Below are 13,711 nucleotides of genomic sequence, written 5' to 3' on the forward strand. Positions count from 1 at the left end.
CCAGAAGTTTGAGCTGTTTTGCACCGCTAGCGGTATAGCTGAAAAGACGGAGAAAGTGCAGTGTGCTACATTTCTGCATGTGGCGAGAGAAGAGGCAATCAAGGTTTGCAACACGTTTGTCTTCCAAGATAACGAGAAAGATAAAATTGAAGTACTAAAGAAAAAGTTTCAAGACTACTGCGAACCTAGGAAAAACCTACTGTACATCCGACACATGTTTTTTACGAGGGCTCAAGGCCCAACAGAGACCATAGACGCCTACGTGACAGATTTGAAAAACAAGGCTAAAGACTGTGAGTTTGGACAACTGCATGACTCTTTAATACGTGACAGGATTGTATGTGGCATAAGAGATGATCAAGTGAGAGGCAGGCTATTGAGAGAGGCGGATCTTACCTTAGAAAAGGCAATTGATGTCTGCCGTGCCAGTGAGATCACGTCAAGTCAGGTTAAAGTGCTCAATGAAGTTGAGCACAAAAGATTGAAGTGCACAAAATAAAAACTGTGAAAGCCGCCAAGAGAGACAGAGGCGAAAAGAGTAGCATAAAGCCAGCACCACAGGATGATCAAAAGGAAGTTAACTGCAACAGATGTGGTTATAAACATGGATACAGAAAATGTCCAGCCTTTGGTCAGACATGTAAGTTATGCCAGAAAAAAAAATCAAAAATCATTTTGCAAAGATGTGCAAATCACAGGGCCACGCAAGGAAAATGCATGCTGTGGAACAGAGTGAGGTCAACAGTGACATGCTCATTGGCACAGTTTAAGTGGAACAGGAGGTATGCATCAAAACTATTGACAATGCAGAGATGGAGGATGAAGATGATTGGACTCAAGATCTGATAATAAACAGGAGGAATGTGACATTTAAGCTTGACACTGGTGCAGGTTGCAATGTGATGTCAGCAGAAACATTCAACTCACTGGACATCAGAGGAAAACTGAGAAAATCCACCTGCAATCTTGTTGCATATTTTGGTCACAAGTCGGTGCCACTGGGCAAAAGAGCACTCACCTGTGTGTACAAAGGACAAAAACACAAGATAGAGTTTGAGATAGTGCAGCAACATGTTCCACCAATACTGGGCAAAGCAACATGCACAAAGCTAGGCCTGGTGAAGCGAACATATGGTGTTGAAAAAAGACAATGCCATTCTGAAAGACTTTGATGACTTGTTTTCTGGATTAGGATGTTTACCAGGGAAACGCCATATCCAGATTGATCCAACAATTGCACCAGTCGTGCATGCTCCAAGAAAGATTCCGGTAGCTGTCAATAAACCTGTGACGTCTGTGGATGCCAGTTCAGAAGGCATAGGAGCTGTTATACTGCAGGATGGAAGGCCTGTGGCTTATGGATCACGAGCACTGACTGACCTTCAACGCAGATATGCTCAAATCAAGAAGGAATTACTTGCCATAGTTTATGGATGTGAGAAGTTCCACCAATATGTACAGTATATGGCAGAAACATCCATGTTGAGAGTGATCACAAACCACTTGAGAGCATCTTCAAAAAGCCACTCCACCAAGCTCCCATGAGGCTGCAAAGGATGCTTCTCAGGCTGCAGAGGTGCACTCTCAGTCACCTATAAGCCAGGAAAAGAACTGTACATCGCTGATGCTTTGAGCCGTGCTCACCTCAAAGAACACAAAGAAGAGTTGCTAGGAGAAGAGCTGGATGTCAACTGGGTTACACCTCAACTACCCATCTCCGAGGAGAAGTTGAACATGTTCAGGAAAGCAACAGCAGATGATCCTGAAATGCAAATGCTAAGAGACATTACAATGAATGGATGGCCAACAGAAAGGAAAGATGTTCCAAAGGAAATGCAGAAATACTGGACATTTAAGGAGGAAATCAGCTACGCGTCAGGATTAATGTTCAAAACTGCAAAACTCATTGTACCAAACCAAATGAGACAGGAAATGCTCAACAAAATACATGAATCATACCTGGGGATAGTGAAATGTAAAGAAAGAGCAAGGGACATTCTCTATTGGCCAGGCATGTCAACTCAGATAGAGGACATTGTGTCTCAGTGTGCTGTCTGTAATGAAAACAAAAACAGCAATCCAAGAGAGCCTCTACTTCCCCACGCACTACCAGGAAGACCATGGGAAAAGATTGGCACAGATCTCTTTCACTACAACGGTGCAGAATATCTGCTTTGTGTGGACTACTATTCAAAATATCCAGAGATCACCAAGTTGAGTGACACAACCAGTCGAAGTGTCATTACCGCAATGAAGTCGACATTCGCAAGACATGGCATTCCAGATATTGTCATGAGTGACAATGGTGCACAATATGCCAATGGTGAGTTTCAACATGTTATACTTTCAGTCCAGGACATGCTCAGTCTAATGGACAAGCAGAGAGAACTGTACAAACTGTCAAGAACATGCTCAAAAAGGCACAAAGCAGTAACAGTGACCCTTACATTGCACTGCTTGAATACCGCAACACACTGATTGAGGGTGTAGGTTTCTCTCCTGCGCAGCTGTTAATGGGACGTCGTCTGAAGTCCAAACTGCCAACATCCACAACTCTACTGACTCCTGAAGGTAAAGCTCAAGTACATGACAAGCAAAAGTACAGGCAAATGAAGCAAAAGAGCTACTATGACAGACAAACAAGACAGTTGCCAGATTTGCAAACAGGTGAAAATGTCAGAGAGGAGACACATGGCAGCCGGCTGTGGTTGTGAACAGACATCAGCAACCAAGATCCTTCATAGTTCGCACACTGGATGGAAGGGTCTACAGGAGGAACAGGAAGCATCTACTGAAGACAGGCGAGGGAGTTTCCATCTACAGATGCACAGGACATTTCCACATATACAGACATTAGAGATGCACCGATTGCAATTTTCTTGGCCGATTCCGATTTCCGATTTTTTAAAAGTCTGACCTGCCGATTCCGATTTTGGCCGATTCCGATTTTCTTTCTAAGAACTATAATTGACAGCATACACAAACATTTTTGTAACTTTTCTTTAATGGAAAATTAAAATTCAATTGTATGTTCATAATAAAACATTGACTATTAATAACTTACATTTTCTCCAAAACTGCACCAGGTTACAGGACCTTCTCTCACTTTCACTCAAACAAATCTCAAAATAAAAAAGTGCTCCAGGTTACTGGACAGAGCTTTTTTGTACAAATAAAATCCAAATGAAAATGAATTGCAGTATATCACACTTTATACTTTCCCAAAAGAAAACGGGTGCAACAGATCTATATAACAACACACCTAATGTTGTTTATTTACATCAAAAGGTTATCCATGGAGCCCAGCCCAATGTAATGGAGATTTAAATAGTCATAGTGCCATCTTGTGGTGAAAAAAAATGACTTTTTGTTTTGACTCCGCTGAGATCGGGAGGTAGCTCATTTCTCCCACACAGTAAGCAGGCTGACCAATATCATGCATGTGATAAACTGAAGCTTGAAAAGTAAAATCGTTGTTTATTTCCATGCATATGCGCGAGCTCAGTCCACCTGACAGCCCTCTGTTCTGTCGGCGGAGAGAGAGAGAGACACAGAGTATGGTGGTTTCGGCGCATCGGCCGACGCTCCCGGGTGCATGATGCCGGCCAGGGCCGATAGCTGGGCCCCAATTTATTCCCGGTGATCCGTCCGAGATTTCGGCGGGGGTCCCGACGCGTCACTGGGTGCCCGGCGAACGGGTTTTTCGGCAGGATCGGGAGGATCAATGCAGCCCGTGAGCGCGGTGGAAAGGACAGCAGTGGAGAGAGGAGATGGGACGCGCTGGAACGGAGATCAGTATGCCCTGCACACAGAAAAAGCAAAAGCCACAAGTGTTTTCATTTATGCTATCAGTGTGTAGTTGGTGCTTTGTGTGTTTATTCAAATGATGGTTTGTGTGTACTGTATTGACGCAAAAACACAATTTTTAAAAGAGTTTGAAGAGTTTTGCAAGAATTGTTTGCTTTTGCAAGAGATGTATAATGTTTTGCTGGTTTGGTGTAAGGTTTTGTGGTTAGTGTGTAGAGTTTTGCAAAAATAGCCTGTAGTTTCAAAGATAGTGCCTAAGCAATCAGAAAAAAACTGTAAAAAGCCTTTATTAAGTTGGGCCAAGTCCTAAAACATTAAAATAGCTCGTGAGTAGCTATTTTAATACCAGAATCCACAACTTCCAATCAAGTTGCAACCTCAATCAAGTGGCGCGGCACTGCTGCGACCCGGGCTCCTGTCCTGTGCTGCAGTTTTATGTTGTTTTATATTCGCTTTTAATGTTTCTTTGATTTTAAACCACACATTTTTAATCGAGAGAGACTATGCGTGTGTATTGGCACAATGACGACCCTTGCAAAACTTTTACTGGCATTTTTTATCCTGGAACTTCTCCGACCATGCCAAACACTACCTGCATGTGGGGGAAACACCCTGCCGCTCTCATACACTAGAGATGCACTGCTGGCTCTCCGCGCTGGGGGAGCCTCGCCACTCCCCGACCTGCCTGAGGACATATGACCCACGGCCCCGAGGAGACATCTTCGGAGAAGGGGAAGGAGAGGAGGAGTCCGGCAGCGTCTCCGACGGAGACCCTCGGACCCTCCATGATACTCTATCCTCCATGATACTCAACAATGTGAGGTCACTAAAGAAGAAAATGGACGAGCTGCGGATCAACGCTATAGCCTGTTACGAGTACTGTGAGTCATCTATCAAGGTGTTTACTGAGACGTGGCTTCATCGCAAGGGTGGATATTTCATTTCACTGTTGGGGAGGACAATAAACAGAAACATTTCTCAAGAGCAATTCCTGAAGGGGACGACAAAGGTGCCGTCAAAAGTACTGTTGTATTAAATGTATATAGAGGTCCATTATGAAACATTTCCATAAGCACTTCATTCCTTTCTTATGAAGATTTTATCAAATTGCCTTTGATATTACTGGGGTCTTTACTTACTTGCCATTTTGGTGCACTGAAAAATGATCTGTTTTTCCATTTTAACTGACCTGGCTGGCTGATAAATAGACACACACACACACACACACACACACACACACACACACACACACACACACACACACACAGCATGCAGGTTATTTACAGTAGTAGGAGAGAAGCAACGCCCATTAACTGAACTTAGCTTAGCTGTTAGCTACTGAACGTCCTCGCTAACGCTGTGCGCCCAGCTGAAAGAGCAAAGCGCTACCCTGCAGTTTTTACAAGATAACACTAATGATTGCTCTAATAGAATTTACAACACTATGTCATTACATTCAATGTACATATAACGCTTGTGGGTTTGTGTCTTACAGAAGCTGAAACATGTTCAGGTGATTTTATTCACATAGCAACCTACACTAAGCTAATCTGCTACTGTTGTGTCGTTACTGCACTGGCTAAACTTTCAACACATCCTCATTGGAACTTATTATTAACTTATTATTAACTTGTGATTACTTTGCTGCCAATTAGCAACATATCAAACATGTCCTATGCTGAATTTAGGCTTTGTCAGTAAAATAAAATAAAAGGGAAAATCGCCCATGCTTCTGACTTCATGCCTTATTGCTAGATGACTACTGTTGCTGCAAACTTGTCCCACCAGATAATTGGAAATTAACCTCAACTTTTCCATTATTATTGTGCCACATATTTGTAATGGTTTGTTGACAAACTAGAAACAAGATGCTGATTTTAGTTAGCTATACAGTATTTCTTGTATAGTCTTACGTAGCCCAGTAATATTGTATTTATTCACATCTAGAATGCCAGCGATGATGGCTTTGCGCCTGTGTGGCCAACAGTTTGATTCTTATGGCTTCTCACCAAGTGGGAGACATCATAGCTGTCAGAAATCCAGACATCTCAGACTATAAATTACGGTCAAGAGACTGACACTAACAGTTTTTCTCTATAGGGTCAACATATGGCCAAGGTGCACCAGCTTCTTTCCCCTCGTCTCAACCTCAACCCTGTCATCTTCATCAGAAGTGGAAAGGAAGATGAAAAAGAAGAACAAAATGAGGAAGCAATGCAAGAAAAACAAAGAAATAAAGAATTCAATGCTATTTGTTCCTCGAAGGTTTATAATTTATTTTGAAATAATAAGTATGTTAAATAAAGGTTTTAAGTTAAGGATGTAAAATTTGTTTTTTAATATGATACAAGGTGTACAATGTACACTTAAGATTACTGTAGTTACCCTGTAACTAAATGTAACAAAGGGAGAACTAACTGTGCTTTAGATTACAGCCCGCACACCCTGTAGTTACCCTGTAAGTACATGTAACTAGGGGAGAACTACCACTGCATATATATAACTTACTCTGTAACTACAGAGAACAATGTGAGAACAATTTGTTTCGATTTTACTTGCCTCAAAACATGGAAGAACAAACTAAATAACTATGCCGGAAATCTATATAAATCTCTTCCAGAAGGTTTTGAGCAGAAATAAATACTTAAATAATAATAAAAGATAGTTTGTTCCTTGTATTTCTTCATTCTCTCTTGTGCACACATATAATCCTAAAAGCATGAAGTTTCTTGGGACTGCCAACTCCCATACACTGAAGCGGGAGGCCAACACCAGCCTTATAATCAGCAAGGCCCATCACAGACTTTTCTTCCTGCGTCCGCTCAGTAAATTTGCTGTGACCCTGGAAGCTATGGTTCACTTCTACAGGGCTGTCACTGAGACATGGTATGTCAATACAACAGCTCAAGAGAGGAAGCAGCTGGAGAGAGTTACAAGCACAGCATCTAAGATCACTGGCTGTGAGCTCCATATGCCACCTGTATTCACAGGGAGAAACTGTCCATCAACCCATCACACCCTGCCACTTCTTTCTCCAAACCCCTTCCTTCTAGGAAGAGCCAGAGGTACCAGAGCTGTCCAACCTCACGCCTCCATATGGCACCTACACAGAGACTGTTTGTCACCTGAATGTGCAGGCTAGGTGATTTTTAATGGAAGCATTAGAAGTCAGGTAAATGAAGGGCCTTTGCAAGGCATTAGGTCACTTTATTAAAGGGTGGGCACTCTTATTTTACTCAGTAGTTCTTATATTGCATAGTGTAAGGATAATGTGTAGGTGTGGATTTGGCACATGTGTTTTTGTATGTATGGTATGCTGTATGACTGTTATCTCATGTACTTCATTGTCATCTGTGTCTGTGTCTTTGTTTTTAATGGAGCGGCATCAAGGCAAATCCTCTGCCTCCACTGACCCCACCTATTGTTTTCCCTGTTCCTCCAAGCTGCCAGCATGGACTGGCCCAGAAATAAAATAAAATACAATAAAATAAAATAAACTAAATACACTGAGCAATAAAAATAGAGCATTACCATTTTAGCAGCATCTCTTCAACATTGAACTGTGATGTCACAGGGCACAATGGAGAGCTGTAGATTTTAGAATCTATGGAATCAGAGTTTCAGGTCCAAGATGTGCCTTGTGTGTCAGTTTACATGGATTCACTCTGCGTACACACCACGTCTTCAAGACTGCCATTTACTGTGTTTTCACCTTGTTGTCTGCTGTTGCTTTGAGCGTGCATTCACCACTTACTTATCAGTAACCACCTTCTCCAAGACCCTGCAAAGGTATGATTTTTTTCACTCACTTATCTAATTTCACTGCTTAAACTGTAGCATCCTAAGTGTCAGTGAAATGTTACATGTTACAGTTTGTTATATTGTCACCAAATGAAACACTATGGCTAGACTTACACTGCAAAGCTCAAATTTGACACTTTTCCCTCTTGTAACACAAATTTGATGTTGTAAGAGGGAAAAACAGGTGAAATCGGATAATTCTCTGTGTAGATAGCAATGTATTGGGGTCAGGATCCCAAAAGCATCCCAGCAGCAAAATGCTCTTGGTTAATACTAAAATGCTTTTGGGAAACCAGGCCCTGATCAGCCTCACATGGGGGAGTTACGGCTTTAATATGAGTCTGTTTGCTGTCAAGGCTCCTGCTGCATTTCTAAACATGTCATTGAGCTATTGGTGTCTTTCTCTGTAGTAATATTGTACTATAAATGAATAACTTGAATAAATGCTGTATCATACCATGCTGTATGTTATTTTCCATGGTGTTCAGGTTGCCTTGTCGAGATCATGGACTACAGTCCCTCTGAGGTGGAGAAAGCTGAGGCCCAGCCCCACACCAGGATCCAGACCTGGACGGAGCTGGTCCACAGCTACTCCCTCAAACAAGTCATCTCCCAGCTGGCAGTTCAGGTACATTATCATGGATGTGTGTTCAATGTGATATGAAATGAGAACCTTTGAATCCAAAGATAATCACAAGATGCTCCAGTAGTTACAGTTCAGTCTTCTGCAGAATTATTTATTATGTTATGCTCCAACTATTGAACTTATTGACTTATATTACATATATAGTTGATCAAATCTCACCTTATGTTTTTGCTCCGCCCCTTGGTGAGTTACACAGTACATGCTTCCCCTTCATTAAATCTTCATGGTTGAAACTCAAGTTGTCTCATGTTGGTCTTCTGTGCTCTCAGATCAGCCCTTGTGCCCCTGAGCCTGTGGATTGTCTGCAGGCCCATGGCCTTCTGAACACACAGCGCCTCCTCTCTCCCTCCTTCCCCTGGGTCCAGGTGACGGAGGAGAAGCAGGAGGCCAACTGTCTGCTCCAGCCCACTGCGCACTACCAGGTGACTACTGTACTGCCGGCATGTTCAAATGCTGCAAGTGCAGGAGGAATCCCCTTTAATATGTTGAAAATATTATGTCAAAATACATTGAATGACAAAAATAAAATGCATTGCAGTGTAAGATCAGCAGTAGGCCTATATGTTGCCACCATATTATATCTAAGGTGTATATTTGCAGGTGGCCAAGTGCGTCCTGGGCAGCTTGGAGGAGGTTTTAGGGCCCAGAGCCGTGCTGGAGAAAGCTCTGTTGGTCTCTTCACCCATCCTCCAGCAGTATGTTGCTCACCTGGTGGCTCTGAACATAGCCCAGCTGGTCCCAGATCAGCTGTCACCCAACCAGGACAGACTGGTGAGTGAGACGAGTTAAACGTACTTTCAATTAAACTTAATCCTGTCTAGATTTGTTTATGTTTTTATTGTATTCTATTTAAATTTTGTTCAGCTGACACATTTTAAAATGCATGACATGAATAACATAAAACTGTCAAGTATGATGACAAAAATGATTCAGAATTGTTTTCAGAGTGACAGTTTTGCAGTGGAAGCACTGTGTTTGTAGTCACGTAAACATTTACATTTTACACTTATATTTTCAAGACTTAAAGTGTTTGCAACAGTAACATATGCTTAAATTCCTACATCACCAACAAGCAACCAATAGTGAGAGTTCAAAGGTCAGAGCCATGGTGTCCTGACAATGGCTATCAAACTATTCCTGTGATCTTAGAATGATGATCTGAGACAGAGACGAGGGAGGAAAACTATGAAAAGAAATCAGAGAAATGCAAGCTGAGGAGAAGAGTTGAAAAGATTTTGAAGTCAGTTAGTTCTAACATAAAAGCTGATGAAGTAAATTCAAACACTTACCAGCTTGTGATTTGACAGAGTCTGTCGGCAGCAGACTGCCTCCCTCTCCCTGCTACACTCACTGTCAGCAGTGAGCTAGTGGAGGATCTGCTCATCCAGCTGATGCTGAAGCTCCACCCACTGAACGGCTTTGGTACCAGACGGCTGGATCAGCAACAACTTCTGGCCTTGTGCCTCCATGTAGGTGTACTACTAATACTACTATTATTATTACTACTACTAATACTGCTGCTGCTATTGCTACTACTACCCTTACTACAGCTACTACTATCTAACTCTGTTCTTCTCTTCTCTTCTTCGTTGTGATCACCTCTCCTCTCCTTGTCCAGATGAGTGCTGCGACTCTGGAGACCCTGCGGAGAGTTCCAGGCGTTGCCGTGGATACCACTCTCCCTCCTCCATGGTGTAACACCAGGAGAGCCGCTGTGTTGCTCCAGAGCCACCTCATGAAGACCTTTGGATCATCTATTCAGGTACAACTGGATATCAGTGACAATCGCATCCCAGTTGTTGGATATGTTTTTCATGCAATACTGTGAGCACATGCATTTTCTGAATGGATTGTCCCAGAGGGAGTTGAACCCCTAACGCCCTATCTTGACAAAATACTCCTAAAAATTGTCCTTGGGCCAAATCTTTCTGGACTGCCTCTCACAAAAATGCCTGGTCTGTTGATGTAGGTGAAGAAACTGCTGGCGATGAGAGACCCTGCTCTCCTCTGCTCAATCCCGCGTGTCATCATCGAGGCCGTCCTGACTATGTACCAGCCAGGCAGGCAGGCCGAGCTGTCAGGTGCTTCGAACCAAGGTGATCAAATGGAAGAAGCTATGGTCATTTATTGCTATACATCCCACAATACCTTGCACTTAATGCAATAGGTGTTCTTGACACAACCAGATTCATGTTGCGGGGAGGAATGGCGGTCTGGCCGGCCATGATTTTTTTTAACTTTAGAAATACTCTCCACTATGACACTGCGTCACCCCTCCTTGTTCTCTGCTCCCAGTGTTATGACACTGCCTGACTGATCCTTCTTTTCTGCTCTTAGCACCCAGGGAGAGAGATGAGATGGAGACCAGGCTGTTCTCTCAGCTTCTCCCTGAGTCTCTGCGGGAGAAAATGTTCCAGCAGTATGGAACTTGGATCCGGCGCACCAAGGTCTTCCAGAAGGCTCTGCGCAGGATCACTGACCAGGACGTCCTGGAATACCGGAGCAGAGTCACCAAGCCCCGCTCGTCCAACAGAGATGTGGTGTGGGTGGACGGCACTTTCTTTGTTGGTGACGACTATGAGGAGGTGAAGACGCCGACGGACAGCTCGCTAGCCAAGAACCCTCTGGCCCTCGACTGCAGCCTGGCTGCCTTCATGAAGCAGTTCCCGGAGACAGAACTGTTTGCAGAGACCAAGCCTGTCACTGACAGGCTAGACAGTCGGTCTTTGCTCAGTGTCCCAGGAACTGCAGGAAGGAGAGGAGACCAGGGGTTTGTGTATGGCTTCAGAGCTCTCCAGTCTTCTCCTCCCCAACCACGGGCTGGTGACTCTGCTCCCATCCAACCACTTCTGACTACAGTAGGTTTACTTCAGCTAAATAAAACAGTGTGTAAGGAAGTGTTTGTGAAACTATAGGTTGGGACCCCAAACTTGAACCCTTAAATTACAGGCCTGTTTCTACTGGCTCCTAACATGCCAACAGTACCAGCAAATTTATATTAGTCCAGGTCAAAGATTACAAACCCCTAACTACCTAAGCTCCATCTACACTGGGTTCAGGTGAGCCAACCAAAATCTTTTGTTCTAACACAGGAAAGAGCTGTGGTGCAGGAGTCCACCATCAAATGCATCCTGGTGGAACTTTTCCAAGGCAGAGATAAGACTCTGTACCGGTCGCAGCACCTGCAGAACCGCACCTTTGAGAAGGAGATGGTGCAGCACATCCACTCCCTGCTGCAGAAGGATGCGGCCAAGTACCAACACAACAGAGTCTTCCTCCGAAACCTGGAACGCCTCACCGACCCCGAGCAGGAGGTTTGTTTTGATTTCATTTGGGGTTAAAACAAAAACATCAAATTTTAAAAGGAACATGAATTCACTTCAAACTCACTTCACTGACATAACGCAACTCAATATCAGGAAGATGTCCCCAATATTTTGTACATTCAGTGTATAAATTCAGTGTATAAACTCACCCACTTTCTCCTCTTGCAGATCAAACTGAGCCTGGATCTGTCCTGGCCCCTCAAAACCTCTCTGAATCAGGCCCTTCCTAACGTCTGGCTGAGCAGACAAGGGCTGATGGAGGATCCTCAGATCGCCTTGCTGGCCTGCAGCTTCATAGCCACAGAGATCCTCAACCACCTCAAGCCCTCTGTGAGCTTTGCTGAAGGCACCAAGAGTGGAGATGAAACCCCATTCAGTGTCAACATCCCAGTCCGGCGAGAGGAGGGGGAGACAGACAGAGGCCAGACCCTGCTGGAGCTGCGTCTGCAGAAGCAGTGCAAGGAGAGCAGGGAGGAGTTCTGGAGCACAGAGCTCAAGGTGAGCCGCCATTCAAAGCAACATGTTTTCAAAGTCACAGTCTGCAGCACATGGTTAGTGTTAAACCTAAGGCATACACAAAATATTAGGGACACTTGCTCTTTTCATGAAGTACACTGATGAGGTGAATCCAGGTAAAGGCCATTATCCCTTATTGATTTCACAAATTGACATGTGGATTGTGGGGCTGCAACTCAATATCTGGAAGATGTCCCTAATATTTCCTACATTCAGTGCAGTTTTACTGCAAAGCTAAAACTCCTTAACCATGGTACTGTGTAAACTGTAACTTTCCTGAAACACAGGCCATTTCCTACTGCTATGGTATGAACATGATGCTCAGAAACAATGCAAAAGGAAACATCAGTTTTAGCTTTTCATATCATTTTACCTCAGAGAAGAACAGACCAACCCTCCAGGTACAAATAAGATCTGACATTTTGTTTTACCCGACAGGTTGCTCCAGCGACAACAGAGCTGAAAGAGAAGAAGAAGAAGAAAAAGTGGGTCTCTTGGCTCTGTGGCCTCTTCAGGCGCAAGAGGGCATAGACAGACACACACACACACATTGTATTGTTGTATTATTGTATTGTATCGTTGTATCCCAAACATCTCTCTCTGACCAACTGAGAAACCTCACAGGATGAGGAGCCATGATTTGCCTCCATATAGTGCTTGGCTGTGGCATATTACCATATCACCAGTTGGATGGCTGTTTTGTGTATTTTGACAGATGACTTATTTTGACCAACATGCACAATAAGCCTGATTTGCTGATGCTGCTGATTGCTGGTGATATATCAGTAGAACATTATGTTTTATTCTTGTAATATTGTATTGTATAATTGTGTAATTGTTCACAAGATTGTAAACCTAGTGAACATTCTCAGTGAATATACTCCCACCTTAACATGTCAAGGTGATATGATGATTCTTCTTTTTTTATATACTTTTTCAATTCAGAGCTTTATTTCTTTAAATAAAATGTTTCCTGAATATCAGCTGTGCCTTCAACTTTTCTGTGATGTTTTGGTCAAAATTGGACCGTTTTCATGTTTACTATGTAATAACTACCAGATTATTTATCATGTTTACAAAAGGCTTCATGATAGTTTCAGCATAGGGTTTTTAAACACAAAAACCAACTGTCCCCATTCTGCTTGGGTTTAGAAAATAAATAAACCACATTCCATATATACATGAGTCTCTATCACTTGACCCAGAACTTTTATTTGCAATGCAATAACACCAAACCCTACTCCATACATATCGCAAATATCTGTGGTGACAAAGCTGTCTTGTCCCTCCTGTTAGTTTAAATACTTCAGAAAGTGTCCCGTTTACTCTAATTCTTGCATTTGGATGTTGATACATTATTTTTAACCATGCAATACATTTTTCATGAAATCCAAATGCTTTGCACGTTTCAAATATAAATGAATGTCGAATTAGTTGACAGTCTTTTGGTCCTCTGACACTTTGGTTAAATCTAAAGAATTCAAATGTAACTTCAGTCCATTATCATTCCTATCTGTTCCTTTATAGAGATTTTGGTAATATTTCAGAAAACGTGTTGCTATTTTAGATTTTTCAGTGTAGTACTTAGAGTTTTCATCCTTAATTTTAGAAATTA

This window comes from Centroberyx affinis, unplaced genomic scaffold (assembly GCF_046629955.1).
Source record: "Centroberyx affinis isolate AG114_WGS23_722 - 3 ecotype Tasmania unplaced genomic scaffold, CSIRO-AGI_Caff_v1 ptg001908l_1, whole genome shotgun sequence".
NCBI classification, from domain to species: domain Eukaryota; kingdom Metazoa; phylum Chordata; class Actinopteri; order Beryciformes; family Berycidae; genus Centroberyx; species Centroberyx affinis.